General features: G+C 42.0%; 1 protein-coding gene and 1 pseudogene across 2 annotated transcripts in view; both read right to left on the reverse strand.

The window, feature by feature from the left end:
- MEGF10 (multiple EGF like domains 10) overlaps window positions 1-27714 on the reverse strand; it is a 367971-nt gene that overhangs the window by 223245 nt on the left and 117012 nt on the right. The gene's annotated exons all lie outside the window — the stretch shown is intronic.
- Window positions 17517-27702, reverse strand: LOC307110605 (HLA class I histocompatibility antigen, A alpha chain-like; annotated as a pseudogene). Its single transcript has 3 exons — window positions 27676-27702; window positions 25703-25765; window positions 17517-18208 (listed from the first exon to the last, which is right to left on the reverse strand). The product of its transcript is annotated as an HLA class I histocompatibility antigen, A alpha chain-like (transcript).

Consider the following 27714-nt stretch of genomic DNA (forward strand, 5'->3'; position numbering starts at 1 on the left):
TGAAGATATATAAAATAAAATAAAATAATAAATGGCAGTTAAAATCCTGCTTAAATATGATGAACCTAAGGATGTCTCCTTCAACATGATTATGTGAAGTTGGTAGTGTGGACTTCAAAGAAGTATCACATTTATTTCTCACTAAACTTTACCTTATTAAGTTCACTTCGTCATCTTCAACTGTTGAGATGTTTTTGCATTCTGATTCTCTGTAATATATTATCTAGCATATTAGCTATCACTGTCAATTTAGTATTACCTGAAAATTTGATTAGCATGCCTTCTATATTTTCATTAGGCAAGGACAGAGCCTAGTGACACCCATTAGACACTAACCTCCATGAATTAGCAGCCCCTGAGTATGCTAATTCAGTCAGCTTCAAATATACTACATCTCCCCCGCAAATACAAGCACATCAGGGATTAAACTGATGAAGCCCTAATAAAGATTACTATAATTTTCTAATTCCATGATTCCCAATTCTTTTGGCCTATCATACTGACAGATAACATTCAGATAACATCTCCTAGGCATGCTCAAGTTTTTGTAAAATTCCCAGAAGCACAATTAAAACTCCAGCTCTTTCTCTCTCATTAAATAAATCACATCAGAGAGCAAGTGGGTGACTGAGATGAGTGATAGATTCAGCAGGAGTCTTGGCTGTTCTGCAGCTGAGGCTCAGCCCTGTGCAGGCAGTTAGCCACCAGATAGCCACTCCCACCTCCACGGCATTTGTGCCCCGTGTGCTTGGGCCATCAGTCCTGCCCTCTCCTCCAAAGAGAATGCAGCATTCCAGTTCCCTTCCCTCTGGCCCTGACCCTGCACTCCTCTCATACAGTACTTTATTTCTTCCTGATCGCATCCCTGCAGCTCTCTAAGCACACTGGGGATGAAAAGAGCTATGTGGTTAAACTGATTCTATTAAAATCAGTAGAGACTAGCCCCACCTGTGTGTCTCAGTGGTTGAGCATCTACCTATGAACCAGGAGGTCACGGTTCGATTCCTGTGGCACATACCTGGGTTTCAGGCTCAATCCCCAGTAGGGGGGTGTGCAGGAGACAACTGATCAATGATTATCTCTCCATCATTGATGTTTCTGTTTTTTTCTCTCCCTCTTCCTTCCTCTCTGAAATAAAAATAAATAAGTAGGGAGGAACCAAGATGGCGGCATAGGTAAACACCTGAAATTGCTGCCTCACACAACCACATCAAAACTACAACTAAAAGACAAAATGGATATCATCCAGAACCACGGGAAGGCTGGCTGAGTGGAAGTTATACAACTAGAAGGAAAGAGAAAAGCACACTGAGACTGGGAAGAGGTGCGGAGGTGCGGAAGTGAAGAGGTGCGGAAGTGCGGAGGTATGGAGGCATGCATGGAAATGGGCTGGCAACTGGGTACACTGTTGTCTTTTTCAATTGGGAGGGAGATACAAGCTCCTGACTGCTCTGAACTCCAGTTCCAGGCGAGACTCTGGGAACCCAGACTCATATGGGGAGAAACTGGACTGTCTGGCATCAGGCCAGAACACAAGGGTAGCTTTCTCTCAGAGGTGCTTGCAGTGATCATTGTTCCTGCACAATGCAGCGGGACACAGAGACCTGGGGACCACTTCGGGGCAGGCTGACGGGCAGCCATTGCTGTTTGCTCCACCCTGGTGATTCCCTGAGACACTGCCCCACCCAATTTACAACCCCACCCAAGCTGTGCTCAGAGGCTTTTGCATATGAATGGCCTGGCCTTTTGCAATCTAAAACCTAACAAACTGCAGTTGGGTCAGAGAGCCCCAGAGCTTCCAAAAGAAGGCCCAAGGCTCCACAGCAGCTTGCATTGCTTCACAGCTGCGCCTCATCTGGGCACCTCCAAACCCCAAACTAAGAGGAGGAATCTGCAGATCTCTCTGTAGCTCCTGCTGGGTGGCCTCAGGCAGTGGCTGACTTTGCACCTCCTTGGAGATCCAAGAGCCAGTGTACCCAGTGGTCAGAGTGAGACCATCCAGATTACAACTCTTCAGATTCATAAGAGACACACTCAGGGGGCAGACTCAGTGAGCGCCAAAACCCCACTGAAGCAAGTACTGCCCCATAAGGGTGTCTCCAGCACAGAAGTTCTCCCATTGTAGACACAACTGGTCCTCACAGCCAACTGGCCTGGAGGTCAATTCCTCCCAGTGATACCAACAACAATCAAGGCTTAACTACAACAAGACTGTGCACACAGCCCACAAAGGGGTGCACCAAGAGTGTCCACCTCAGGTAACTGGGGAGGCTGAGCCACTGGGCCCTATGGGACACCTAGCACACAAAGCCACTCTATCAACGCAGGGAAGCAGCCAAAATGCGGAAACAAATGAAAGAAATGGAGGAAAGCAAACAACTGGATATAGAGTTCAAAACCACAGTTATAAGGTTACTCAAGAATCTTCTAGAAACCTCTGAGAAATTTAGTGAAACCCTCAAGGATATGAAAAAGGACCAATTAGAAATTAAGCATACACTGACTGAAATAAAGAATAATATACAGAGATCCAACAGCAGACTTAGGATCCCAAGAATCAAGTCAAAGATTTGAAATACGAAGAAGCAAAACAGAAAAAAGAATCCAAAAATATGAAGATAGTGTAAGGAGCCTCTGGGACAACTTCAAGCGTACCAACATCTGAATTATGGGGGTGCCAGAAGAAGAGAGAGAGCAAGATATTGAAAACCTATTTGAAGAAATAATGACAGAAAACTTCCCCTACCTGGTGAAAGAAATAGACTTACAAGTTCAGGAAGCACAGAGAACCCCAAACAAATGGAATCCAAAGAGGACCACATCAAGACACATCATAATTAAAATGCCAAGAGCAAAAGACAGAGAGAGAATACTAAAAGCAGCAAGAGAAAAACAGTTAGTTACCTACAAGGGAGTACCCATATGACTATCAGCTGATTTCTCAACAGAAACTATGCAGGCCAGAAGGGAGTGGCAAGAAATATTCAAAGTGATGAATAGCAAGAACCTACAACCAAGATTACTCTACCCAGCAAAGCTATCATTCAGAATTGAAGGTCAGATAAAGAGCTTCACAGATAAGAAAAAGCTAAAGGAGTTCATCACCGCCAAACCAGTATGATATGAAATGCTGAAGAGTATTCTTTAAGAAGAGGAAGAATAAGAAAAAGGTAAAGATAAAAATTATGAACAACAAAGCGACAACAAATACATATCTATCAACAAGTGAATCTACAAATCAAGTGAATAAAAAATCTGATGAACAGAATAAACTGGTGAATATAATAGAATCAGGAGCATAGAAAGGGAGTGGACTGACAATTCTCGGGGGGAAGGGGGTGTGGAGGGTGTGGGAAGAGACTGAACAAAAATCGTACACCTATGAACGAGGACAGTGGGGTGGTTAGGACAGGGGGTAGGGTGGGAACTGGGTGGAAGGGAGCTATGGGGGGGGGGAAAGAGGAACAACTGTAATATTCTGAACAATAAAGATTTATTTAAAAAAAAGAAAATATACCAAAATTGCAAAAAAATAATAAATAAAATCAGTAGAGACAAAAAATACAGGAAACTTTTACCTGGAAAACTAGATATTCCACCAAAACAATTGTATGAAACAATGAATCACCCCATTGCCCTAGCTGGCAGCCTCCGAAGTTCTGGAATAGGATGGCTATGCGTGACCCTAGTGTGGACTATGTCTGTGAATAAACAGAGATCATGAGACAGACGTCATCCAGAGCACAGGAAGCATCAAAGCAAGTGAGGCAGAGAAAATATGTTGGTTCCTTTTCTGCCAAAGCAGCCAGTTGAATTGTTGGTACTAAAGATCTCCAGGGCAGGGTCCTCAAAGAAAATCAGAAGTTGAATTCCCTAAGAGAATGGCTACACAGACTTGGAATATTGTAACATCCCATTTCTAATATACAGGCTTTATGAACTAAGACAGTGGTCGGCAAACTCATTAGTCAACAGAGCCAAATATCAACAGTACAATGATTGAAATTTCTTTTGAGAGCCAAATTTTTTAAACTTAAACTTCTTCTAACGCCACTTCAAAATAGACTCGCCCAGGCCATGGTATTTTGTGGAAGAGCCACACTCAAAGGGCCAAAGAGTCGCATGTGGCTCGTGAGCCGCAGTTTGCCCACCTCGGAACTAAGATCTTATCTCTACACTGGCAATCAGATCAGAAGCGGACAATGGTTGAGAAGAAAACAGAGAAAAAACAGCCTGAGACAGGAGGTAAATGTGAGACTGGAATGAAGAAGGGCCAGTGCCTAGCCATCTAATGGTGGGACCTTTTTTGACTCAATAAACTCATAAAAAATTTAAAGCAAACTTTAATCCACAAGCTCGTGAAACAAGGGGATACCTAGTTGTGGCAGATAGCACTAGCTGCCTGTCCAAATCTAACTCCCTCCTACTAACTTGTAAACGAACACTGAATTTTTAAAAGCAGGATACGTTGCTAAAGTATTATTTTCCAGCTTTCCTTGCAGTCAGCTCAGGACATAACTAGTTTTTCTCAATGAGCTAACTAAAGTATTGTGCGCTAAGTTTAGGAAATCTTATAAGGAAGGGGGTTACATCTTTTCTCTCCCCTTCCTCCATCCCGTTGCTTAGAATGGGAATTCAATGGCTAGACCCAAGCAGCCATCTTGGACTGTGCGGTGCCTTTGAGGATAAAACCCTTGTAGCAATGTCAGTTTCCTGACATTGTTGCTGCCACACTCACCCTGGATTGCCTTAGAAACTATTTTGTTGTAAGATATTCTTTTTCAGGACATTGTTACTTGCAATCAAACCTCTAAATTATCATTGTTCCCTCTTCTAAGTATTCACAAATGAACTGGGCTCAGCCCCACTGTCCAGCTGCCCCACAGCTTATCACAGGGGCCTCCAGGCCATTTAGCTCAGGTCTCACTCTTACAAGGGACTCTAAATGTAGACTTTTAACCTTTTTTTCCAAATAAGATTATACAGAGAGTCTTTGTAAGTTTTCTGGTGTTAAAAGCATTGATTTGCCTGCTTTAATTACAATGTGCCACAATGTTTGGAACCCTGTTTGGGCAAATTTCCACTTTTTAATATTCTGGGAACTTTAAATAAAAAGAATTGACTCCGAGTCCAAGAGTGACTGTGCTTGCTGCCCTCGGCCTCCTACAGGAGTGGTTCATACAAGCGGCTCCAACTGCCAGGGGAAACTGAAGTTTCCCCTGGTGTGAACATCTATCCTTTCCGACTCATCCCAGGCTATTGCTCTTCTATGAACTTGAGAATGTTATCATTTCTTCAGATGATGTCTGAACCCAAACAGATAAATTTCTGAGTCCAAAAAGAGTAATATAGGATTGAATGGAAGTATCTTCAAGGGGTTTCTACACACTAAGGGTATCTCAACCATCCATATTTGAGCTTCATATCTTTTATATATTTTAATTTGGAACTTGTGAAAAGTGTGTTCAAGTGAGGAAACATTGTGTTTGGAATTTCAATACGTAAAATAAAATATTTTTTTGCAGGCTCCCTAGTACTGACATAACTGCAAATAGGTTTTTCTTCAGCTCTTACAAATGCTTAGCTGGAATACATTATGATCAGAACCTCAGGCTACCGTGGGACTGTTGTGTGACTGTTTTAAAAGGAGTCAATATTATTTAGCTAGAAAAACTGATTCTAAAATATCAAGCTAGCATTGCTTTGGCCACACATTCAACTCATTCAATTTGACAGCAATGATCTATTTCAGTTACTGAGTATTGTCACCTACTTTCAAGTCATTGGGCCCTTGCCAGGTGATATAAGCCTTATTATGTGATCTATACAGGCTTTTGATGGATTAATTTCTCCTAGTTAGTGAGTTTTCTGTTATCACTTTCTACACATAAAGCCATCCATGTCATCTAATAATTCCATTTGTAATTTGCTAAAATATACTCAACATGGGCTCATGAGTTCAGTGAACCTATATAAACTAAGTCTCAAATAAATTTGAAGCACAGGAGACCATTAAAGCTGATTATCTTCTGGGAGTGCTGAATAAGACTTAATGCAAAGATCAGTGCTAGGTGCTAAGGGGATCCCACCTGCTATTTTTGACATTAAAACCTAGATAGGAGAACATATTAGGATCCACTGTTAATATCCGAGATTTTCAACTGGTATGCCTCAAGAATTTTTAAAACATGTAATACCTGACTATTTAGTCAGGGGCACTGACCTCTTTTCCCTGAGATTATCAAATAAAAAAATTACAGCAGCCAACACAACAATAGCTGTCCAGTGTGAATGAAACAAAATTACACATTTTTTGTCAGATCGGCAAAAAATATAAAAAATGTAACATTTTTTGGTGTGCCGCAGAATTTTAGTGATTATTTTCTGTGTGCCATGAGATGAAAAGGGCTGAAAATCGCTGGTTAATATAGTTTGATGAGCTCACAAAGTCAACAGAACATAATATGGACTCCTAAACATGCTGCCTTCCTTAGGACATTCCCAGTATTTTTTCTAGGGCATTTTTCTCTGATATCTGTGAAGGTCTTCTCCAATATATTGTCAATTGATGGTTAGGTCCGCCTTGTAAGGGACATTTTGAAAGTATACATCTGACTTTACTATAAACCTATAATTTTTACTTTACGTAACATCTGGAGAATATCAGGTATATCATGTACTGCTATTTTAATGAAGTCTTTTAAAGCAGTCAATTCGCAGGTGTACCCATGTTGCATTTTCATTTTGAATAGCTAAAAAGTCCTCTCACATTATATGTCATCAGGGAAATGCAAATTAAAACAACAATGATATACCATCACACACCTATTAGAATGATCAAAATTCAGAACAATGACAACAGCAAATGCTGGCGAGGATGTAGAACAACAGGAATTCTCATTCATTGCTGGCGGGCATGCAAGGTGCTGTAGCCACTTTGGAAGAAAGTTTGATGTTTCTTGCAAAACGAATAATATTCCTACCATATGATCCAGCAATCATGCTCCTTGGTATTTACCCTAAGGAGTTGAAAACTTAAATCCACACAAAAACATGCACATAGATGTTTATAACAGCTTTGTGTATAATTGCCAAAACTTGGAAGCGGCCAAGACGTCCTTCAGTAGGTGACTTGGATAAACTGTGGTACAGCCAGGCAATGGAATATTATTCAGCACTGAAAAATAAATAAGTTCTCAAACCATGAAAAGACACGGAGGAAACTTAAATGCATATTACTACACAAAAGAAGCCAATCTGCCAACTATATGACATTCTGGAAAAGGGGAACTATAAAGAGAAATTATAAAAGAAAAGATTGGTGGTTGCCAGGGATTAGGTGGGAAGAATGGATGAATAGGCTGAGCACAGAGGATTTTTAGGGCAGTGAAACCACTATATGATACTATAATGGTGGACACATGTTATTATACATTTGTCCAAACCCACAGAATATACAACACCAAGAGTCAACACCCGTGTAAACTATGGACTTTGGGTGATTATGATGTGTCAATTTAAGTTCATCAATGATAACAAGTGTACTACTCTGGTAGAGGATGTTAATAATGGAGGAGGCAGGTGGTATATGGGGAATTTCTGTACCTTCCTCTCAATTTTGCTGTGAGCCTGAACTGCTCTAAAAAAAATGTCTTTAAAACAAAAAGCCCAAGGATGGTTGAAAACAGCATGGTCTGAAATAGCGGGGGAAAGGGCACGTACAGACCATCTGAATATTCTAGTGCCTCCAGCACATCTCTGCGTCCACTGGCAAGCATCCCTTCTGTAAAATCCTGCTGGTTTTCAGTTTTTGCTTTGTCTTTTTACAAGCATAGCCTGCACACTCCCGGCCCACAAGATGAGTGATTAGGGAGGTGTCAAGTGGAGAGATGCTGCCAAGCCTTGCAAATGAGTTTGTAGTTAATGCTGATGCCAGTTACTTTCCAGATGCTTTCAAATATATGAAGGACACTCCCTGAATGATGAGCTTTTAACCTTGCAGCTGGTCATTTATTTTTCTGATGAGGACGTGCCACTGTCTCAGCTTCCAGGTGGTTGTTCACCGTGGGCAATAATGAACTGTGCCGTGTGTTGCGGCTCATTACTGTGTGTGATCCTGCCTCTGAGTGCCAAACATTAGTGGATAATCACTTTTGATTCTTCTCTCTTTGTTGTGTTAGAGAAAACCATAGAATAAAATTCTAGCATGTACTGAGGGAAACAAAAGTTGTGGCTGTGTATATGTGTTTTAAAAGCGTAAATGTGTAATCAGGGAGTTCCAAAACAAAGAGAAAAAGCCATTCAACAAAATGTGCTATCCAAAGTAAAATCAGGAATGATGAAACCCCAGGTAAAAACTATTCCTCAGAAATGTCTTATGTTCGCTAACCAAGCCCTAAGGGCCACACACTCCTACTTTACAGTTTAGCATTTCATTTGTTGCATGTATAATTTACTTCCGTTCTAGCCCTCTGTAACCACCCCCATCTGAACTTCAATAAAATCAGGGATTTTAGCAAAACCCCCAGTGGTGTGTGTACTTTCAGAATTGGGCAAAATCCCTTTGTTAGAGTAGACTCTGAATACTTGTTTTATTCTTTCAATGAGAGGAGCCATGATTGCTAAGCCCACAGTGGTGTGTCATATGGTAAATTAGCTTAATGATGTGTGAATAAAACTACATTAAGGGGGGAAAGGAGGGTTGTTTCCCTGGATTCAAAAGGAGAGGGAGAAAAAAACAATTCTGTGCCACAGAGTTCTAGGATTTTTTTTCTTCAAAGCCTTAGAACAGCATGAGAAAACTGAAGTTTCTTGGACAAAAGGCAAGCTCATGAATAACCCACTGGGAGTGAGGTCTCAGCTTGGTTTTATATTTACACATTATATCCAGAAGTTAAAAATTTTTAAACCATCAAAGAACTAACCTTGCTTTGAGGAGGTGAGCTTAGGGCTTGCAGGGAGGGCACTCCTTTTTCCATAACAACATGAAATCCCAGCGTTCACTGCAGTTGTCATAACAACTGTTTTTAAATAAAATTTGTATTATTCATCAAATATTGGCATCCAAAACACGATGATTACCTATTCTTATCTCCATAAACCTGGCTCGTGTGGCTGAGGAAGAGAGAAGGTGGGATTCTATGTAATGGCAGAGGATTCTCAGTTATGGGGGAAGAGTTCCAAGAATGCCCACCATCCCAATTTGCTCCTCTAATTTCTCATCCTCACAAGCTGCCTCCCACCTGGCCGACAAACTAGATGGTTCAAGCTGCTGTACACTAAATGAGAAACCCTAGTTGCTGAGATTAAGAGATTTGATTTCAGGAAAATGCTCTTGAAACCAATACATTCCAAAAAATCCTGTCTCATATAGGGCTATTTCCTAAGACTTTAAAATAAGTTTTTAAGATTTGTAATTCTTACACATGGAAAATACAAAAGACTGTACAGTGAATCCTAAGCACCTTTCCATCCCAGGTTCCCTTCAAAGCTAATCCTAATACTTACTAGTTTTTATGCATATGCAAACACATATTCATTTTTATGTTTCCTTTATTGTCATTCAAATATTTAGAATAGTATACATACTACTCTGAACCTGGCTCTTTTCATGTAACATGTCTTGGAGAATATTCCATATCAATATGTTGAGAGGGCTGCTGCTTTATTCTTTTTCACGACTGCATGACTCCATTCCTATGGGTTGCTATTTAGGTTGTATCAAGTGTTTTGCCCCTGAAGTACTGATGCAACCAATATCTCTGAATTTTTACCAAAATTGTCCTAGCCTTATAATGGGCCCCCTTGCCTACCATATCAATCCTCTCCAGTTTTCTAATCCTCCACATTCCTACCTGAATAATTTAGCTCCACAGCAGGGTCAATTCTGTCACACCTCTGCTTTAACCCTTCAAGTTTTCCTATCACCCACAGAATACATTTAAATTTATCAGCACATAAAATCTTCCATGGGGTCCCATCTGCCTGTTTAGTCTCACCTTCTCCTGCTCCCCACCAAACATGACAGTCAAGCTGAAATAAGAATTCTTAAAATGTTTCTGGCTTGTGCATGCTTTCATGCCCTTGGCATCACTTACTTTCATTCCTTCCATGATTTTTTGGGTGTGCCAGGGGTAATGTTGGGATCGACATTTAGTTCTGAGCTTGGACTCTCTAGGGAAGCCATATTTAACTGCTTGCGGCCATAGGTTTTCACCTGCTAGTCCCAGATGAGATTCACACCAGACATTAGCAATTAGCACACCTGCAGCATTTTTTATGCGGTGGGAATTGACCTGTTGCTAATGTTTGCCTCCTGACACCTCTTTCCAACCTCGGATCTGCTTTGCTATGGCCTCTGCGACCCATGAGATACCAGAAGCAAATTACATGCCTGGCATGTGAAGGAATATTCAGATATAAGTTCTTCCCCAAGGGCACTCTGGTTCCTACTCCATTGCCCTGCTCTGATTGGACACTCAGACTCCATTCTCTGGTTCTTAAAGCTAGCCTTCTGGCACACTTCTAATCTGACAGCATCTGGCATTTCCAATCTTACCATTCAGCAACTTTCCTTCCTCCAAATGGCATTATTTTACCCAAGTTAAATATCGTATTTTCTCAATTCTAAAGTAGGTTGATACTGTCTAGCTAGTGAGATGCCATTTTTCACCCTACGAAGATGTTGGCACACACACAAAAAACCCACACACACAATATTTGCTCATCAAGAAATGTCAGGCAAACACAAGTAACAGAAATATGCTAAGTGGGATGTCTCCTTATTCCTTGTCCAAAATCAAACATTTGTGCCACAGACAATCAAATAGAGGAGTACACACTTTAAAATGTGATTGTGGCTAACTGGCATCCCAGTCATGCATGTGTTTAAGGGTGCAGCTGACATTGATACAATATGGCAAGCATAAACAGGGAGATCTTTAACTAATGCCATTTAAAATGAATACTGAGTCTGAGTTATCCCTTCCCTCTACAAACACTCATTGGGGAAGAAGGAGTAAGTTTCTCTTTAGAGTGGGGTCATTCACGGGCAAATGGAAGGACAGACTATGTGTCATGATCGAAATAATGAGTGAACTCTGTTTTAAAACCTCCCTATGGGACCAATTGTTAGATTTATTTCCTGCACTAAGGCACTGTCTAAAGAAAAGCAATATTAAAATACAAACATCTCTCTCGGCAGGGGCAGCAATACATTGATGCAAAAAGAATAATCTCTATACATTTGTATTTAGCTTGCTACTCTGTTCAAGACTATTTTAAAGTAGATGTTTAAGAAGAAAAAAAATAAGACATAATCCTTTATAAAATAGACTGTTGTAGAAAAGAATATCAGATACTGATATGTGTAAAAAAGAACAGATTATAAATGAGTGTTTCAACATGATCTCATTTTTATAAATTCAAAAAATATGCAAATGTCAGGCCCTCTTTCTTCCCCAAATAAACTGAAAGACTAGGCTCCACAATGTTTATAGCACTAATATCTCAGTGGTGGCATGGGAGGGTTGTTTTTTTTAATATTCTTTTTACCTCTTTTTAAAAAACAATTTATGGACATACATTTCTATAATAAAATACCCATAAAAGTTATTATTATAGGTATATATTTATGCGCTTTTCTGCATGTATCTTTTTGGAAGTCAGGTTTTCCCATTTCCAATAGTTTCTAGGTTTAATTAAGGCACACTCTCAGTGGAGATGAGCATTTAATGTGAAGGAGAATGAATAAATGGGATTTGAAGGAGAGGCCTAAGGGATTTTTTTTCCTCTGAGAAAAATGAGATTCAGGGCAGGTAGAGCAGGCAGAAGAGGCCCTGGGAACGTTTAGGGCTCGTCGGAACACCTTGCCTTCTTCCTGAGGCGTGCCATGAAGGTAATACAGTTGGAGAGAGACTGCCTTCCTGGGCTTTTGACATCCAAGCAGGCTCTTCCTGAGTCATGGGAGGGCCTGTATAAGTTTGTGAACAGCAGAAATATTGAGGGGAAAATAAAAGTTGCCTCCAAGAAACAAAAGCGGCAGGGGGGGCGGGGGGGAATGAGATTAAGTAGCAATCATTTTATGTTGATGCGTATGTGATGAACTTACCACATTATTCCTATGTTAAATGGCATATAGACTTCATTTGTTTAAAAAAATCAATATTTAATTTTTAAATAAAGTGTGAGGTTTGAAGAGGAAAAAGCACATTTAGTTGACTACAGACCTTTCTTGATAGGCAGGACTCTTCCGACCCTCTTTCCTCTCCTGACCCCTCCATGAGTCTCTTTATGCCAGAGCAATTCTTTCCCAGTAATGCTGCACTGGTTTCATCTGCATTGCCTCATATTGAATGATCTACTAATCAAATCAAAGTGCAGGCTTTTAAAGCCTTTCATTTCTAAAATCTGAGTGGAGCAGTACATCAATTAATAAGAAGAGAACATTTCTTAAAATTGCACAGTACTTTTTAGTTTATAAAATGCCTTTATATTTTTCTCATTTCATCTTCAAAACCAACTCAATTTAAATAGCTATTTCAAGTTCCATTTCTAGCTTTTCCCGCTCAGAATCCATTTTTCCCATTTCTGGTAATAAGCCTCATTTTTCCTTAGATGGGACATGCCCCTCCAACTTCCATGTGGTTCAGATGAATCTGACTTTATCTCATCCCCAAATATAAGTGCAGATATGTGACTAGGGCTTAGGCAAAGAGTGTAGTCCACCTCTCTGGCCATAGTGATTGGTTCAGAGACCGACATATGACTTAAATCAGTCCCACTGATTAAATTCTGGGACTTTCCTGAAGTTGATGATCCAACAGGCTCTAAGCCAAAAGCTCCTCGAAATCATTGGGATGGAAAAGGCTTCCTGGAATGGTGCCAACACAAAGAGGTGCAGAACTGAGAGATGGAGAGATACCACGTCTGATGGAGCTGGTTAGTGCTAGAATCAGTCGCACCTGAAGCCAGAGATACCCTTACACCTTTCAGCTATGTGATCCAGTAAGTAACCTCTTCTCCTGCGTCCAGTGGGAGTCACGTTTGTGTCACGCACAATCAATAGTCCTAAGCAGATACAGTCTCTGCTCCTCACCAACTCTGGGAAAAGTGGAGCTGCTGGTCTGTGCAGCCCTATTCTGAGACACCAGAAGACACCTGAAGACAGCCACCTGAATTGGCCCTTAGTGAGAGAGAAAGAAAGAGAAAGAAAGAAAGAAAGAAAGAAAGAAAGAAAGAAAGAAAGAAAGAAAGAAAGAGAGAGAGAGAGAGAGAGAGAGAGAGAGAGAGAGAGGGAGGGAGGGAGGGAGGGAGGGAGGGAGGGAGGGAGGGAGGGAGGAAGGAAGGAAGGAAGGAAGAAAGGAGGGAGGGAGGGAGGGAGGGAGGGAGGGAGGGAGGGAGGGAGGAAGGAAGGAAGGAAGGAAGGAAGGAAGGAAGGAAGGAAGGAAGGAAGGAAGAAAAAGAAAAGAGAAAGAAATCTAAGAAGGCCAGTAAGTTATGAATTATCACAAACATATTAGCATCTATTAGCAGAGATCATAAGTATTAGCAAGCAAGTTCCTAAGGCAGTGGTCAGCAAACTGCGGCTCTTGAGCCACATGTGGCTCTTTGACCCCTTGAGTTTTTAGCAAAGGCCAGCTTAGGAGTACCCTAATTAAGTTAATAACAATGTACCTACCTATATAGTTTAAGTTTAAAAAAATTGGCTCTCAAAAGAAATTTCAATTGTTGTACTGTTGATATTTGGCTCTGTTGACTAATGAGTTTGCTGACCACTGTCCTAAGGGGATCAAGTTCTGATTAGAAAAACTCACAGGCTTTAGAATAAAAATAGCATCCAATGACCAGTTCTGAGATCTTTGTCTAATTTCTTAACCTTCTGAATTTAAGCTTCCTTATAAGCAGGAGGAGTAGTAATAATATCATCCTCACCAAGCTTTTGTAAAGACCTATGATATTGTAATGTAAAATACTTAGCACACTGCTGGGCACCAAATAGATTCTCAGTAAAGAGTAGTTTTTATTAATAACTTGGGATGATATGAAAGAAGTAGACAACCTCAGTGGGATAGTCCAGCAGGATGCCCTGACCAACTGGAGGAGAAATAAAGCCACTACAGAAGTCAAGAGCAGGGGGTTTGGGGGAGTGCGGTGGGGGAGGGGTGCATGTCACAGAAATAAAGAAAGAAGGCATTCAAGATAATGTGTTGAATACCACAGTTTTTCCTGGAACCAGTATTGCCAAAGAATACTCTTTTGAATTTGGGACCGGCCTGTAAGCAGCCATCACAGTCTGATGAGTTTCCTAGAACTCAAAATTTTCAATGCTAAATTAGGAAAGTCCTGGACAACCCAGTATGAATTGGTCACCTTACCAGACACCACACTGCCACATTCCTGAGAAGTGAGAGCTCCGCAGCCCAGACGGGGAATTGTCAGGAAGGGCATGCCAACACTCTGCCCTTACCAAGGAAGACCAATGGTGATCACCTGAGCGCACTCCAAGAGAATCAGTGCCCAAAGTGCCAGGTGGGAATTTTAGACAAAAGGGAGCTAGCAACAATCAGTTCCCTTATTCTATTTAAATCCTTATATGATTAGCAAAAAATTAAATCATTTATAATAGCCTTATATTTTATCAAGTGCTGAATTAAAATGGAATGCAAACAGTAAAATTTAACATGCTGCTAAAGATGAACATGCCTAAAATATTAATAGCAACTCTAAATGATTTATAATGCCCTCTTGGGGCATATTTTATGATTTATTGATGTCATTTTAGCTGCTCCATGGGTGACAGAGTCACCTCACCATGTGTATGCTCTGGTGGGTTTCTAGGCTCGTTATTCAGAAAACCACACAACACACTCAGATCTTTGCTGCATGCACAACAGACTGTAGGTGAAGTAGAACAAGTAAAGATATTATTTTTAAAAAATAAATCAGATAATTGTTGGGCTAAAAGTGATCCAAAATTAGTTATTTCTTATTTTCTCTACTTCATGCTGAGCCATACTAAAGTTGTCTTCAATAAATGTACATTTCACAACCTCCCTTATTAATTTATAATGTCAGTGTTTATTGACAAGAAATTCTACTTTAAATCTAACCTATTACCCTTTCTACATCAAGCAAAGCCCATTTTCTAAAGAATAACTCATGATTTCTTTAGTAGTTTACTTCCCTTTTCTGACCTACTAATGCATTTTTCAAAACTTTCTGCTCATACCATAGATTTGCCCAGCTCTTCACTTTATAATTTACTTCTAGTCTCTCTTTGGGTTTTCTAAGACTTTCTTATGCTACCCAAAGTCTGATGTAATTAAAACTCATTTGTCTTTTATTTCTTTCCTGACACTGACTCCATCTCTCAGTCATTTCTCCCTCTCTAGAGACTGAAAGATACCCAGACCTCCTTTTCATCTCCTCTCCACTGACAGCCACAGGTGGACATAGATCCTGCACTTCTGGGGAATGGCCCATGCTCAGAAATTACCGTTCCCTCTCTCTCCTGCCCTTCTTCAAAACGCCAAACCCTTCGACATAGGGATATGTGGATTTGGCCAGAGAAGCGGGGACTCTCTGAGAGCCCATTACATTAAATCATATTGACAACTGCCTGTCACCTTACTTGAAATTATAACCAAGACCCAGAATACTACTGTGTAGTATTCATAAACTAACAACAAACAAACCCTCAGAGTCTTTTACTCTGTGTTTATTTTTCTTGTATCCAGTATGATTTACTTTTTGGATGCCAGTTCAATGTTGCTGACTCATGGTCATTGTATTTTTTCACTATAGACATGGCTAGTCACTTCTTATTTTGGTGACATTTGTTTTTCCTCACTATGTTACAAAACTGTAATTTCATAGGCAGCACACAATGATCCTATGATGTAGTATGTAATTGCTAGCTAAAGTTTAAACTCTAACAAACAATTTACCATAGGCCCAAAGGCTAAAGGGAAGCATGGTATATGAATTGGCCATATTTCTTCTTTATCTCAGACATTTTGGAGATGGATTATGCTTACGAAGATATGAATACACAATGGTTACTCAACATGCACCTGTTTATGGAGTGACTATATATAATTGAGCACCTGCCTGGTCATAGCTGTCTAGTGAGTACCAGGCCAGTTCTAACCAGGCACCAGGTGGGGGGGGGGGGGGTCAGTCACTTCGATTAGGCTGAGTGGAAGCTCTCAGTTGAGTAGCAGTAGGTGTTGCTTGGGACCTCTGGGGAACAGGTACTGAGATGTCATTAGGAATGTAAAAGGCTTACTCTATGAGGGAGTAACATTTGTGAAAAGAAAGGAGAAAGTAGGATTGGGTATGGGGAAGCCATCAAACCATGATGCCGACCTAAAAAAGTCTCTGGCAGCCCAACGAGGAGCTCTGAACAAAGAGTGCCAGTCGAGGGGTCAGCATCGGTGGAAAGGGTCAGGCTGAGGGCCAGAGAAGAGCTTGGCCTGGGCTCCAAAGTGGAAGCAGAACTAAAGGAGTTAAGAACTGGAAATGTCATCTAACCCTACTCCTCCAGCCTGAGTAACAAGCTCTTTCTTCAAAGAGGGTCTGGGTGATGCATCTCTGTATCTCTTACATGGGCTAAGACAGAAAAAGTAAGAGAGAGCCAGGGTCCAAATTCTTTAACTCACTGCACCAAGAATTGTAAACTGGGTGCAGTGGGTTCAAACCAAATAAGGTCAGGATTTAAAAGGGTGGGAGTGGGTTTTAGGGCTCGAGAGTGGCCTGAGCATGAAGTTTAACACCAGCTGGAATTTAATACTTCCTTTTATGGTTACTAAGAGAAGCCACAGGCATGGATGGGTCATTGTGGCTGAAAGGACCAGGGGTGTGCTATACAATAAAAAATATACAAAACATTCCACAGGTGTCTCTGCTTTAACTAGAGATGTGACTTAAGAACTTCGGGGAGCATATGGTGTTTGCACTATGATCTGCTGTTTTAATAGAAGAAGCCAAATGGCATAGACACCACTGATACCTACACATGAATGAAGTCGAGGGTGGTGGTTAAGGAGGCAGGCAGGCTCTGGAATGAGACAATCTGTCCAAGCCCCAGTACTACTGCTTCAGGTTCTGTGACCTTGGGAAACTTTATTTATCCTCACAGCTTCAGTTTATTAAATGTGAAGTATGGACAATAAATAATACCCATCAGGTGGGGTCGTTGTCTGGGTTAAACCGATGTTATACAAAGTGGGAGTCCTGGACCAGCAGTGCCATTGCCATGTGGAAGCTTGTTAGAAAGGTAGGCTCTTGGGCCCCATCTCAGACAAACGGAATCAGAATCTCCATTTTCCCGAGACCCCCAGGTGATTCTGTGCTCATGTTAACAGTTGAAAAGTACTGGGTTAATGATATAATGTACATTGCTTGGCATGTAGTAACCACACAATAGATACTACTTGTTTTTCTTTTTGTTCTTATAATGATTGCTATTTTCATTCATCTTGAGTCACAAAGTGAGAGCGTGAACAAATCTTGCATCACTCAGCCCCGACAAGGCAGCTGCCGCAGGCTGCAGAAGCCCTGAGAAATACATCAGAGCCCTGGGCACTTCACTACTGGCAGCCTGAGTTTAGCACGCTCCTTTTCCACCTGAGCGCTTCATCCTGCACATCAGAGCTCCAGCCGCCACAACTCCATTGACCACAGCTCCAAGGAGGACAAGCACGGCCAAGATGCCTATAGTGGGGAAGGTGGTCTGAGGAGGTAGTTCCCTTCTCTGGGTCAGGGGCTCGGGCAGCCCCTCATGCTGCGCATGGCACATGTATCTCTGCTCCTCTCCATAAGGCACCACCACTGCCATCCACTTTGGAAGGTCCCGACCTCTGCAGGCCTGGTCTCCACAAGCTCCGTGTCCTGGGTCTAGTCCTCCCTGTCATGCTGCCAGGTCAGGGTGATCTCTACAGGGTAGGAGCCCAGGGCCCAGCACCTCAGGGTGACCTCGTGGTCAGAGATGAGGTGGTGGGTCATATATGTCTTTGGAGGGTCGGCGCGCTACAGCATCTCCCGCCCTTTTACTAGGTATCTGCGGAGCCACTGCACGCACGTGCCCTCCAGGTAGTTCCTGTAGTGTCCCCACAGCACCAGTCGCCTCCCACTTTCACAGGGTGATTTGATCCACAGTGTCTGCCCAGGAGCGCAGGTCCTCATTCTGGGCGATGTGAAAGTCAAACTTATTTACAAAGTAATTAGAAGGAATAAGGGAGGAAGGGAGGAAGACAGGATGGGAAGGAAAGGGAGAGGGAGGAGAGAGGTTGGCAGGTTATGGAGGGAAAAGCATTTCCTCCTAACTCCCGCAACACACCCCTTGTGTCTAAGTGGTGTCCTTGCATGCACTGTGGAGGGGAAGCACACATCTCTTAAGCCACTGTTGCTTGGGGGCTGTTCATTGGCATTGAGCAGGAAATATCTTGGTGCCACTTAATGGAGGACTCTATTTCACCTGGTCTCCATGAGGGAGACACTCATTCAGAACCCTCCACACAACTCAAGAAAACAGCAAGAGGCCTATGCCACAGCTAGAAAAGAGAAGGTGGGAGCAGGACAGTGCTCAGATGAGGAGGGAATGGAGGGACTGGCACCGAAGAGTTGCTCCCAGGTACACAAGTAGAGTAGGACATCATTATTTTCCAGAGCATTCCACATTCAAGCAGGTCTGTAGAAACAATTGATGAAGCCTGGAATTGAAGCAAGCTTTAACCCTGAGGTATGAAAAATTGGAGAACAGTCTAAAAATAGCATCATGGGCCCATCCGAGCATTGAGAGCCTGGAACATTGAAGAGCATAACTATTGATGAGGAAAAGGGAAACCCAGGAGAACCGGTATCCCGACAGAAAATACTCCCTGAGCCACTCGTGCAGAGGACGAAGAACTGGAAAATGAGATCAAATTCCACTTTATGATAGCTTATAGTTTGTTGTCCATATATTTTTAAAAAATATTTTTATTGATTTCAGAGAGGAAGGGAAAGGAAGAGAAATATAGAACCATCAATAATGAGAAAGAATCACTGATCGGCTGCCCACTGCACGCCCCACACTGGGGACTGAGCCCGTAACCCAGTCAAGGGCCCTGACCAAGAATCAAACCATGACCTCCTGTTTTATAGGTTGACGCTCAACCACTGAGCCACACTGGCCAGGCTGTTATCTATATTAATGCTGAGGCTGGGCATTATTTTTACTTCCAGGGCTTGGTTTTGATTATTCTCAAAAATTATTTTATTATATTATATTTATAAAGCCCTCAGTTAAAAGGACCCTCAAATTATATCATACAGATATCTGGACCAAATAGACCCAAGCTGAACATTACGTTAGGGTTCTGATACCCAGCTTGAGTAAAGAGAAACACTTAGAAAGCACTGCCGCAAGCTTGATTTCGCTCTCAGTGTCACACATCACACAGCCATCCCTCAGAGGCTATTGGAAGGTAACAGGTTAGCAAGCAATGTGAAACAAATCACTCAGTGAATAGGGTATTTTGAATTGAAAAAAGATGGCACAATGAACCAGACTACAAAATATGTAGTAAGAATCCTAGATTTGAATGGAGTAGAATCAATAGCTGAAATTGAGGAAGTGTTTAGATTAAAACTGAATATGAATGTTTATAAATAAAGCTTTAATTAACATTTGTGCTTAAATAAAACATTACAAATCATACTTTTAGCATCCCAGGGTTCTTCGGGGATGCACTGACTACAAGGGACTAACCACAGCCATGAATAATTCATGTGGAATAGAGAGCCATAGATAAAAAGAGAAGAGTAGTTGATTGGTATTTTTCCAAGAAATTGTTAATGTTACCTTACATTTTATTGAACCAGCCTCAAAAAATAACAGAGCCTGAGCATTATTGTTGCCGTTATTACCTTTCCTTTCCAAGTGCCATATCTTGTTCTCTCTTGAGTTGATATATTCTGATTAGTTTTGCTTACTTTAAAGATTTACTTTTTCTGGAAAAAAAAATGCTTGACTAGAACCTCTCATATTTGAATTTATTCAGTTATAAGCACTGATATCAAATTTAAATAATCTTCCTTATCTTATTGAAATCTGTTTGTTCATTTCCTTCCATTTAATATATGTAACTGTTCTCTAGTGCCCTTTCTCCCTAATTACAAAGAACAAATGTGTCTTTCATTAGCCACAGCCATAGCTACAGCCCCACATCACCCAAGGAATCAGGACAGCTGACACAAAGCCTGAAAATATCACCATGGCAGAATTGACTGTGACTGAAAGATTCCGTGGGTCCAATTCAACTTGGATTAAGCCAAGGAACTGATTTCCAGGACCTCGAAATCAGCTGTGATGGAGCAAACAGGCAATTTAGTGAGAGTCACAGATGTAGGGTTTGGTTTAGGCTATTTGCCTCTTTTCATTTCCAGAAGAGCTTTAGTGGCCAATGCTGTTCCATGTTTCCTATCAGGCTCATCATTGTTTGTTGAAAGTGTGCTAGCCCTGGCCTGTGTGCCCAGTGAGTTGGAATGTTGTCTGTGCACTGAAAGGTTGCAGGTTTGATTCCCAGTTGGATTGCACAAGTGGGCACACTGAAGGCAGATGAAGCTTCAGCTGAAACCTGGACAGGCTAGAGTGGCTTCCTGATCAATGTTTCTCTCTCACATCAATGTTTTTCTCTCTCTGCACCCTGTCCGCCCCCGCCCCCCTTCCTCTTTCTCTGAAATCAATGAAAAACACATCATTGGGTAAGGATTTAAAACATAAAATAAAATGTGTTATTCACCCTGGTATATGAATCTAATCTAATGATGCACCAAGTGCCTCTCTTTGTTTGGGGCTTTGGTTTTATGATTTGGGGTGTGTGTGTGTGTGTGTGTGTGTGTGTGTGTGTGCGCGCGCGCGCGCGCGCGCTTGCTTTTGTTTTTTGCTTTTTTTCAGAGAAACTAAGATCAGAGCTCCTAATATTCAGCTTTAAGCTGTTAGACTTTTTTATTTTTTACCTTTGATAAAAAGTCCAATTCTCCATAGAATAAATATACAAATTGGACAAAATTTGATTTTTGTGAGTTTTAGAAACTGCCTTGGTTTGATGGGGCAACTTGAGGAGGAGCTTTGGATAAAGAAAGTCATTTTAGGTCCAGTCCCGCCCAGTATGCACTCCTTCCTCCCCAACCTCTCATCCTCAACTGCTAAAACAAAACAAGACAAAACTAAATCACAAGGATCTTAGACTAGGAGGCTTAAACATCAAGCATTTATATCTCATAGTTCTGGAGGCTGGGAAGTTGAAGATCAAGGGGCCGACAGACTCAGTGAGGGCCAAATGGCCATTTTCTAACTGTGTCCTAATGTGGTAGAAGGGTCAAACGCTCTCTGAGGTCTCTTTTATAAGAGCACTAATCCCATTCATGGGAGTTCTAACCTCTTGATCTAATCACCTCCAAAAGGCCCCATCTCCTAAGGATTTCAACATATGGGGGTAGGGCACATGTATTTGGTCCATAAAAACAGGCAACCAGATTTGCTAGTGTCAAGAGAAGTAGAGAGATGATGTCAGTGAAATATAATATGTATTCACAGATTGTTTCTTGAATAAAAGCCAGCTTTGCCCCAGGAGGGTCCCTGATACCACACTTGAGTCCCTCGTGTCCATATAAGCAGGAAATCAGTTTACCCCTTGGATTCCCTTGCCCCGCCCTTCCATACATGTAGAAATTCCAGGATGATAAATAATCTCAGGAGGGAATTCTGCTTGTACCTATCTCACTGCTTTGCTACTTTGGAGTCAAATGTACACCCTTATAGCTGGAGAAATTAACAGCAGTTACTGAAGCTGGTTGATTTAGCATGAGTGGGCACACCGAAGGCAGATGAAGCTGCAGCTAAAGCCTGGACAGGCTAGAGTGGCTTCCTCTGCCCAATGCTGCTTGTCTGAAGTGATCAGCTGAGCTGGCCTCTGCCAGTATACCCCTGCCCAGGCCAGTGGTTGGCAAACTCATTAGTCAACAGAGCCAAATATCAACAGTACAATGACTGAAATTTCTTTTGAGAGCCAAATTTTTTAAACTTAAACTTCTTCTAACGCCACTTCTTCAAAATAGACTCGCCCAGGCCGTGGTATTTTGTGGGAGAACCACATTCAAGGGGCCAAAGAGCGGCATATGGCCCGCGGGCCGCGGTTTGCCGACCACGGGCCCAGGCCATAGTGAATCTTTGGTTCTGTGGAGGGGTTCCAGTTTCTTAGCTTCCTACTGCAGCTCTTTCGATTCACTCCCCGGCCTTTTCCCCATGTCAGGAGCCTCATCCTGGATGCTGGTACCAGGAATGTCATGGATCCAAACCACCTGACCTCTTACTTGTCACCCCTTAGAAATAGAGCCCCCTTCTATTTTCAGACCCCAGCCAAGGCTCAGATCTTACCACCAAGTGAGTGAAAGGGGAGGAAAAATTCATCAACAGCTATTATTACAGGATCTCTAACCCCTACACATTTTAGGTACAAGGCAGTTTTCTACTTTATGTATAATGCTTTCTTGAAAAGATTAATAGCAGCTAAATGTGAGAATTTTGAAACACTACTTGGGATCCATTTCATGTGTGCTAAAAATACATTTAATTATCTATTTCATATATACTAGTGGTGAACGTGGTTGCTTCTTACAAAAAAATGGGAGGGGGACAAAGTCAGAAAACGGTTATTTTTCATAAGACAATGGATAGAACTATTAGGCTCTTTAAAATATAACCATTTGTAGATTTAATAATATAAAGTATAAAAATTTTAAGAACAAATGCTACTTTTTGATTTTAAAAAAGCTTTAGATAGAAGTAAATCAGCATATAGACTCAAGAAAAAGAATGGCTTCAGACTTCTTAGCAACATCACCAACACCAAAGACTATGAGAAATGCTAATTTTTGAGAAAAAAATGATTTCCAAATTAAAGTTATATTCTCAATCAAACTCTTATGTCTTACAGTAGAATCAAGATACCTTTAGACATATAAGCCATGTTGGCCAGGTTTGTTTAATACAGAAGTTTCTCTAGCCAGTTGCTATGGTCTGAATGTTTGTGTCACCTCAACCCCAAAATAAATGCATATGCTGAAATCCTAATGCCCAATGTGATGGTATGGGGGGAGAGGGGGTTTGAAAGGTGATTAGGTCATGAGGGTGGAGCCCTCATGAATGAGATTAATACCCTTATAAAAGAGAAGACTCAAGAAAGCTCCCTTCACCTGACAGGTGTTGCTCAGTGGTTGAGCGTCAAACTATGAACCACGATGTCACGGTTCGATTCTCGGTCAGGGAACATGTCTAGACTGCAGCTGATCAATGATTCTCTCTCATCATTGATGTTTCTATCTCACTCTCATTCTCCCTTCCTCTCTGAAATTAATAAAAATGTATTTTAAAAGGAAAAAAGAGCCCAGCCGGCATGGCTCAGTGATTGAGCATCGACCAGGAGGTCACAGTTTGATTCCCAGTAAAGGCACATGTCTGTGTTGCGGGCTCAATACCCAATGGAGGGTATGCAGGAGGCAGCTGATCAATGATTCTCTCATCACTGATGTTTCTATCTCTCTCTCTCCCTCTACTTCCTCTCTGAAATCAATAAAAATATATTTTTTAAAAAGAACAAGCAAAAATAAAAGCTCCCTTGTCCCTTCCAACATGTGAGGGCACAGTGAGAAGTTAGCAGTCTGCAATCTGGAAGAGGGTCCTCACAGAACCCAAGCATGCTGGCACTCTGGTCTTGAATTTCCAGCCTCCAGAATGGTGAGAAATAAATTTCTGTTGGCTTCATGCCACCCAGTCTGTGATATGCTGTGATAGCAGCCTAAATAGACTGACCCCAGTTTAAGCTGAAAGGACCAGTTATGAGATAGAGAGCTCACAGACTATCAGGGAGAAAACAGACTGTGCTTCTGAGAGTGACATCCCAGCACCACTAGGGGAGTCGCTGCCTCTGGCATAAGCCGGGAGGCTGCTGTCACAGGTGCCAGTTCCAGCCTCTGCCTCCACAATCTCCAGGAAATTGCTGCCTCAGGTGCTTCAGCCACACATTGGACTCCAGCACCCCACTGTGCTCTCTTACTCAGATCTGCACCTGCCAAGTGGGAGCCTCAGCCCCGCTCTTTCCCAAGGAATTCAGCTCTGCACACAGAGTCTGACTGGCATACATGCAGCTGACTGGTGGAATCAAAATCACATGTCTGCAATCTAGCAACGGAAAAAATGACTGAAAAAAATGTTCTTTGTTAAGAATGCAGAATTTATAATGTATAAATGATGGGGAGGAGATGTTTAAAAATTTGAGGCATCCTGAGTGATAAATGACCCCTACATGCAGATTTGAACTTTTACCTCTTATGGACTTTTTCTCAGGAAACAACCAAAACATACTAATTTCTTTGCCAAATCAGGAAATAGATCAAGAAAGAAGGAGATACAAAATTAGATAATAGGGGATCAAACACAAGGAGACAGACAAAGGAAGTTCCCAAGATGATGATGAAGGGAAGGTCTAAGCGGCCCTAGGTGTGAGCAGGAAGACGGAGCATGCACAGGGGGTGGGAAGGGGGGAGGGGAGAATCAGATCCATTACCGATGCTTTCACTTCTATTGAAAATATCCAATGGACCTGGAGAGTATTATTCTGAGTGAAATAAGCCAGTCAGAGAAAGATAAGTAGCACATGATCTCACTCATATGTGAATCTAATGAGCCAAGTAAACTGATGATCAAAAATGGACCCAGAGTCATGAAAACATGAACAGACTGTTGAACCTCAGCAGGAGGGCAAGTGAGGGTGGGTGGGAAGAGATCAACCAACGAACTTGTATGCACATATGCATAACCCATGGACATGGCAGTTGGGTGGTGGGGGTCTGGTGGGGGAGGACGGGAGTGGGCTGGAAGAGGTTAATGGGGGGGGGGGGAGGAGGACCTATGTAATTCTTTCAATAACAAAGATTTAAAAATAAAAAAGAAAATATCCAGATGACTGAGACCCTGGAGATGCTTTCTCAGTGTTGGGGGTCCCATGAGGGAAGGCAGAGGCAATGTTTATACCAAGGAATGGAGGAGAAGTAGCTTGCAGGGTGAGCAAGCAAGGGGACCAGCCTGTGCCTGGGCAGTGATGGGGAGGGGAGGAGGAATGCAGGACAGGAGGCAAGGCTGGGAGGTGCCAGGTGAGGCTGTAAGGTAGACTTGCTGAGTCTCAGGGCCTAGTGATGACATGTAAAAGAGGCAGCTCCCTCTGAAGCCCCAACATGGCTATCTACAGACTGTCAACCTGGAGGTCACAAAGATCTGAGTCCTCCCAGGAGCCCGCAGGACCCCACCACGCTCCCTAAGTCCACCTGGAGCCCATGCTTCAGTGTGAGTCTGCTGGGGAAACACAGAGGCTCTCTCAAGGGACACCCTGGTCCAGCTCTGGCTCAGGCTGATGGGGACAAGAAACTAAAGTGGTGGCCACCATCTCCCTCCTTCCCCTGAAGGAAGCCTAGGAGAGGAGCCTCCAGCCCCTGGGACCTCCCCTGGAATTCTACGCCACACTGAGAAACCCCACACCAGGGCTGAGGCTAATAATACAAGTGTGCCATCTTTTTAAAAAGCCTCTTTTCCCAGCATTAGCTCCTGGTGTTTATCCCTAAAGGGGGAGGCAGCCCCCAGCAGACTGGCAGATGCTCCTACCCCCTTCTGGCAGGAACCTCCAAGCAGGTCCTTCAAGTCACAGGTACCAGGAAGATGGGGGCTCTGCAGAAGAAAAAAAAAAGTATCCAGAGAATTATGATAGGCACCTAGAGCAGTGAACAATTGCAGGAGGAAAGGCAAGTATTAGCCCTGAGAAAATAAAAAAGGTTATAAATAAGGACATATAATCTTAGCAGGCTCCATGTCTCAGATGTGAATAACATTTGCATGGGCATGATGGTGTAAACACTCGGTATTGATAGCGACGCGGTCATGTAACTACATTGGCGGATTAGAGTTGGAAGGAAGAGTACAACGGTTACAAGCAGTAAGTTCTCATCTTCCACTTTAGGAAGCCAAAGAAACTATCTAACATTGAAAAGAAAATCAAGAAATCCTATATAATGCTATATAATAAAGAGCTAATATGCTAATTAGTCTGAACAGCTGAATGACCTTCCGGACGAAGCTGGGGCTGTGAGGGCCGGCCGAGGCTGTGAGGGGCTGCAAGGGATGAGCCCCTTGCACAAATTTCACGCATCAGGCCTCTAGTAGTAATATAACCATATTAGAATGGGGAAGTATATCAAAAGAAAGTTTTTTTTAATGTCAAAAATTGCTGCCTTGAGCAGAATTTTGGAGTAGGAAGAGGTGAAGACTGCTGTTTTCATTATATGCCTGACACATATATACTGTATATGCACACACATTAATTACAATAAAAAGTTAAATGAAGGAAAAAAGTATCCTTTGTAGCCTCTCTCCTTGAGACTTATACATTTGTCTCAAATTCTCCCCTTTCTATGGTACACCTGCTCATTCCATAAACCATTCTCTCATCCTGTCAGGATGACAAACTACATTGGCTACTGGCTCCTTCCTGAAAATCAACCCTAGAGAAACGATAGGAGCCAGAGGGAAACTTGAATTTGAGGAATTAATAACAAAAAATAAAATACAATAAAACACTATGAGAAGTCCCTGGAGACTCAGGAATTATTATATGGGAGATCAGTGAGGGGTGGGGAGTAGGGAGGAAAGGAGAGAAGCTTTCAGCCTGGGGGATCAGCAGCCACAGGTGGCTGTGAGAAGAGAAGTAAAAGAACAACATAATGTCCTGCTCTCACCTCTCCCCGACAATCAACAGCTTCCCAATCACTGTGGAAACAGGCAAGGGGCAGGAGGGTACAACAAGGAGAGATGAAAAGGGTGGATGTGTACAGGCCAGCTACCCTTTGATACTCACCACTGTACTCCCCCACTCCTAACCTCCAGGGTAAGGGGAACAAATCCATGGAGAGACTCTTCTGGAGAGTTTGAAATGGTAAATACAGCCTGCTTAACAATGGGGATAGATTCAATGCATTGTTAGGTGATTCGCTGAGTGCACTTATACAAACCTAGGTGGTATAACCTGCTACACATCTAGGCTATATGGCATAGCCTATTGCTCCTAGGCTACAAACTGTACAGCATGTTACTGTACAAAAAAACACAAGACTAAATCAAGCACAAGAGAAAATGATGCAATCAAGAGGCACAAGAGATATATAAGGCTTCTGCCAACATAACACAGCATACTGTTTTACAGCAACCTTTTGTTTAAAAGTAGAAAGACTTACACACTCTAAAATAACAATTAAAAGTATAGTAAAAAAAATACCAGTAACATAGTCATTTATTATTAAGTGTTATGTACTGTACATAATTGTATAAGCCATACTTTTATATGACTGGCAGTACAGTAGCTTTGTTTACACCAAGATCACCGGGAACATGTGAGTAATGTGCTGTGCTATGACATCACTAGGTGATAGGAATTTTTCAGCTCCAATATTATCTAATGGGATCACCATTGTACACGTGGTTCTCTGTTGACCAAAACATTGTTATTTGTGGAAGTGGGCAAATTGGAATAATCACCATCAGTTCTTGGCCTTTGAGGCTCTCTTTCCTGGCTTTAATTCACCTACAACAACTGGAGGTTGGGCTATAGCCATTTTCCAACATAT

This window comes from Cnephaeus nilssonii, assembly GCF_951640355.1.
Source record: "Cnephaeus nilssonii genome assembly, chromosome: 2".
In the NCBI taxonomy this organism is placed as follows: Eukaryota; Metazoa; Chordata; class Mammalia; order Chiroptera; family Vespertilionidae; genus Cnephaeus; species Cnephaeus nilssonii.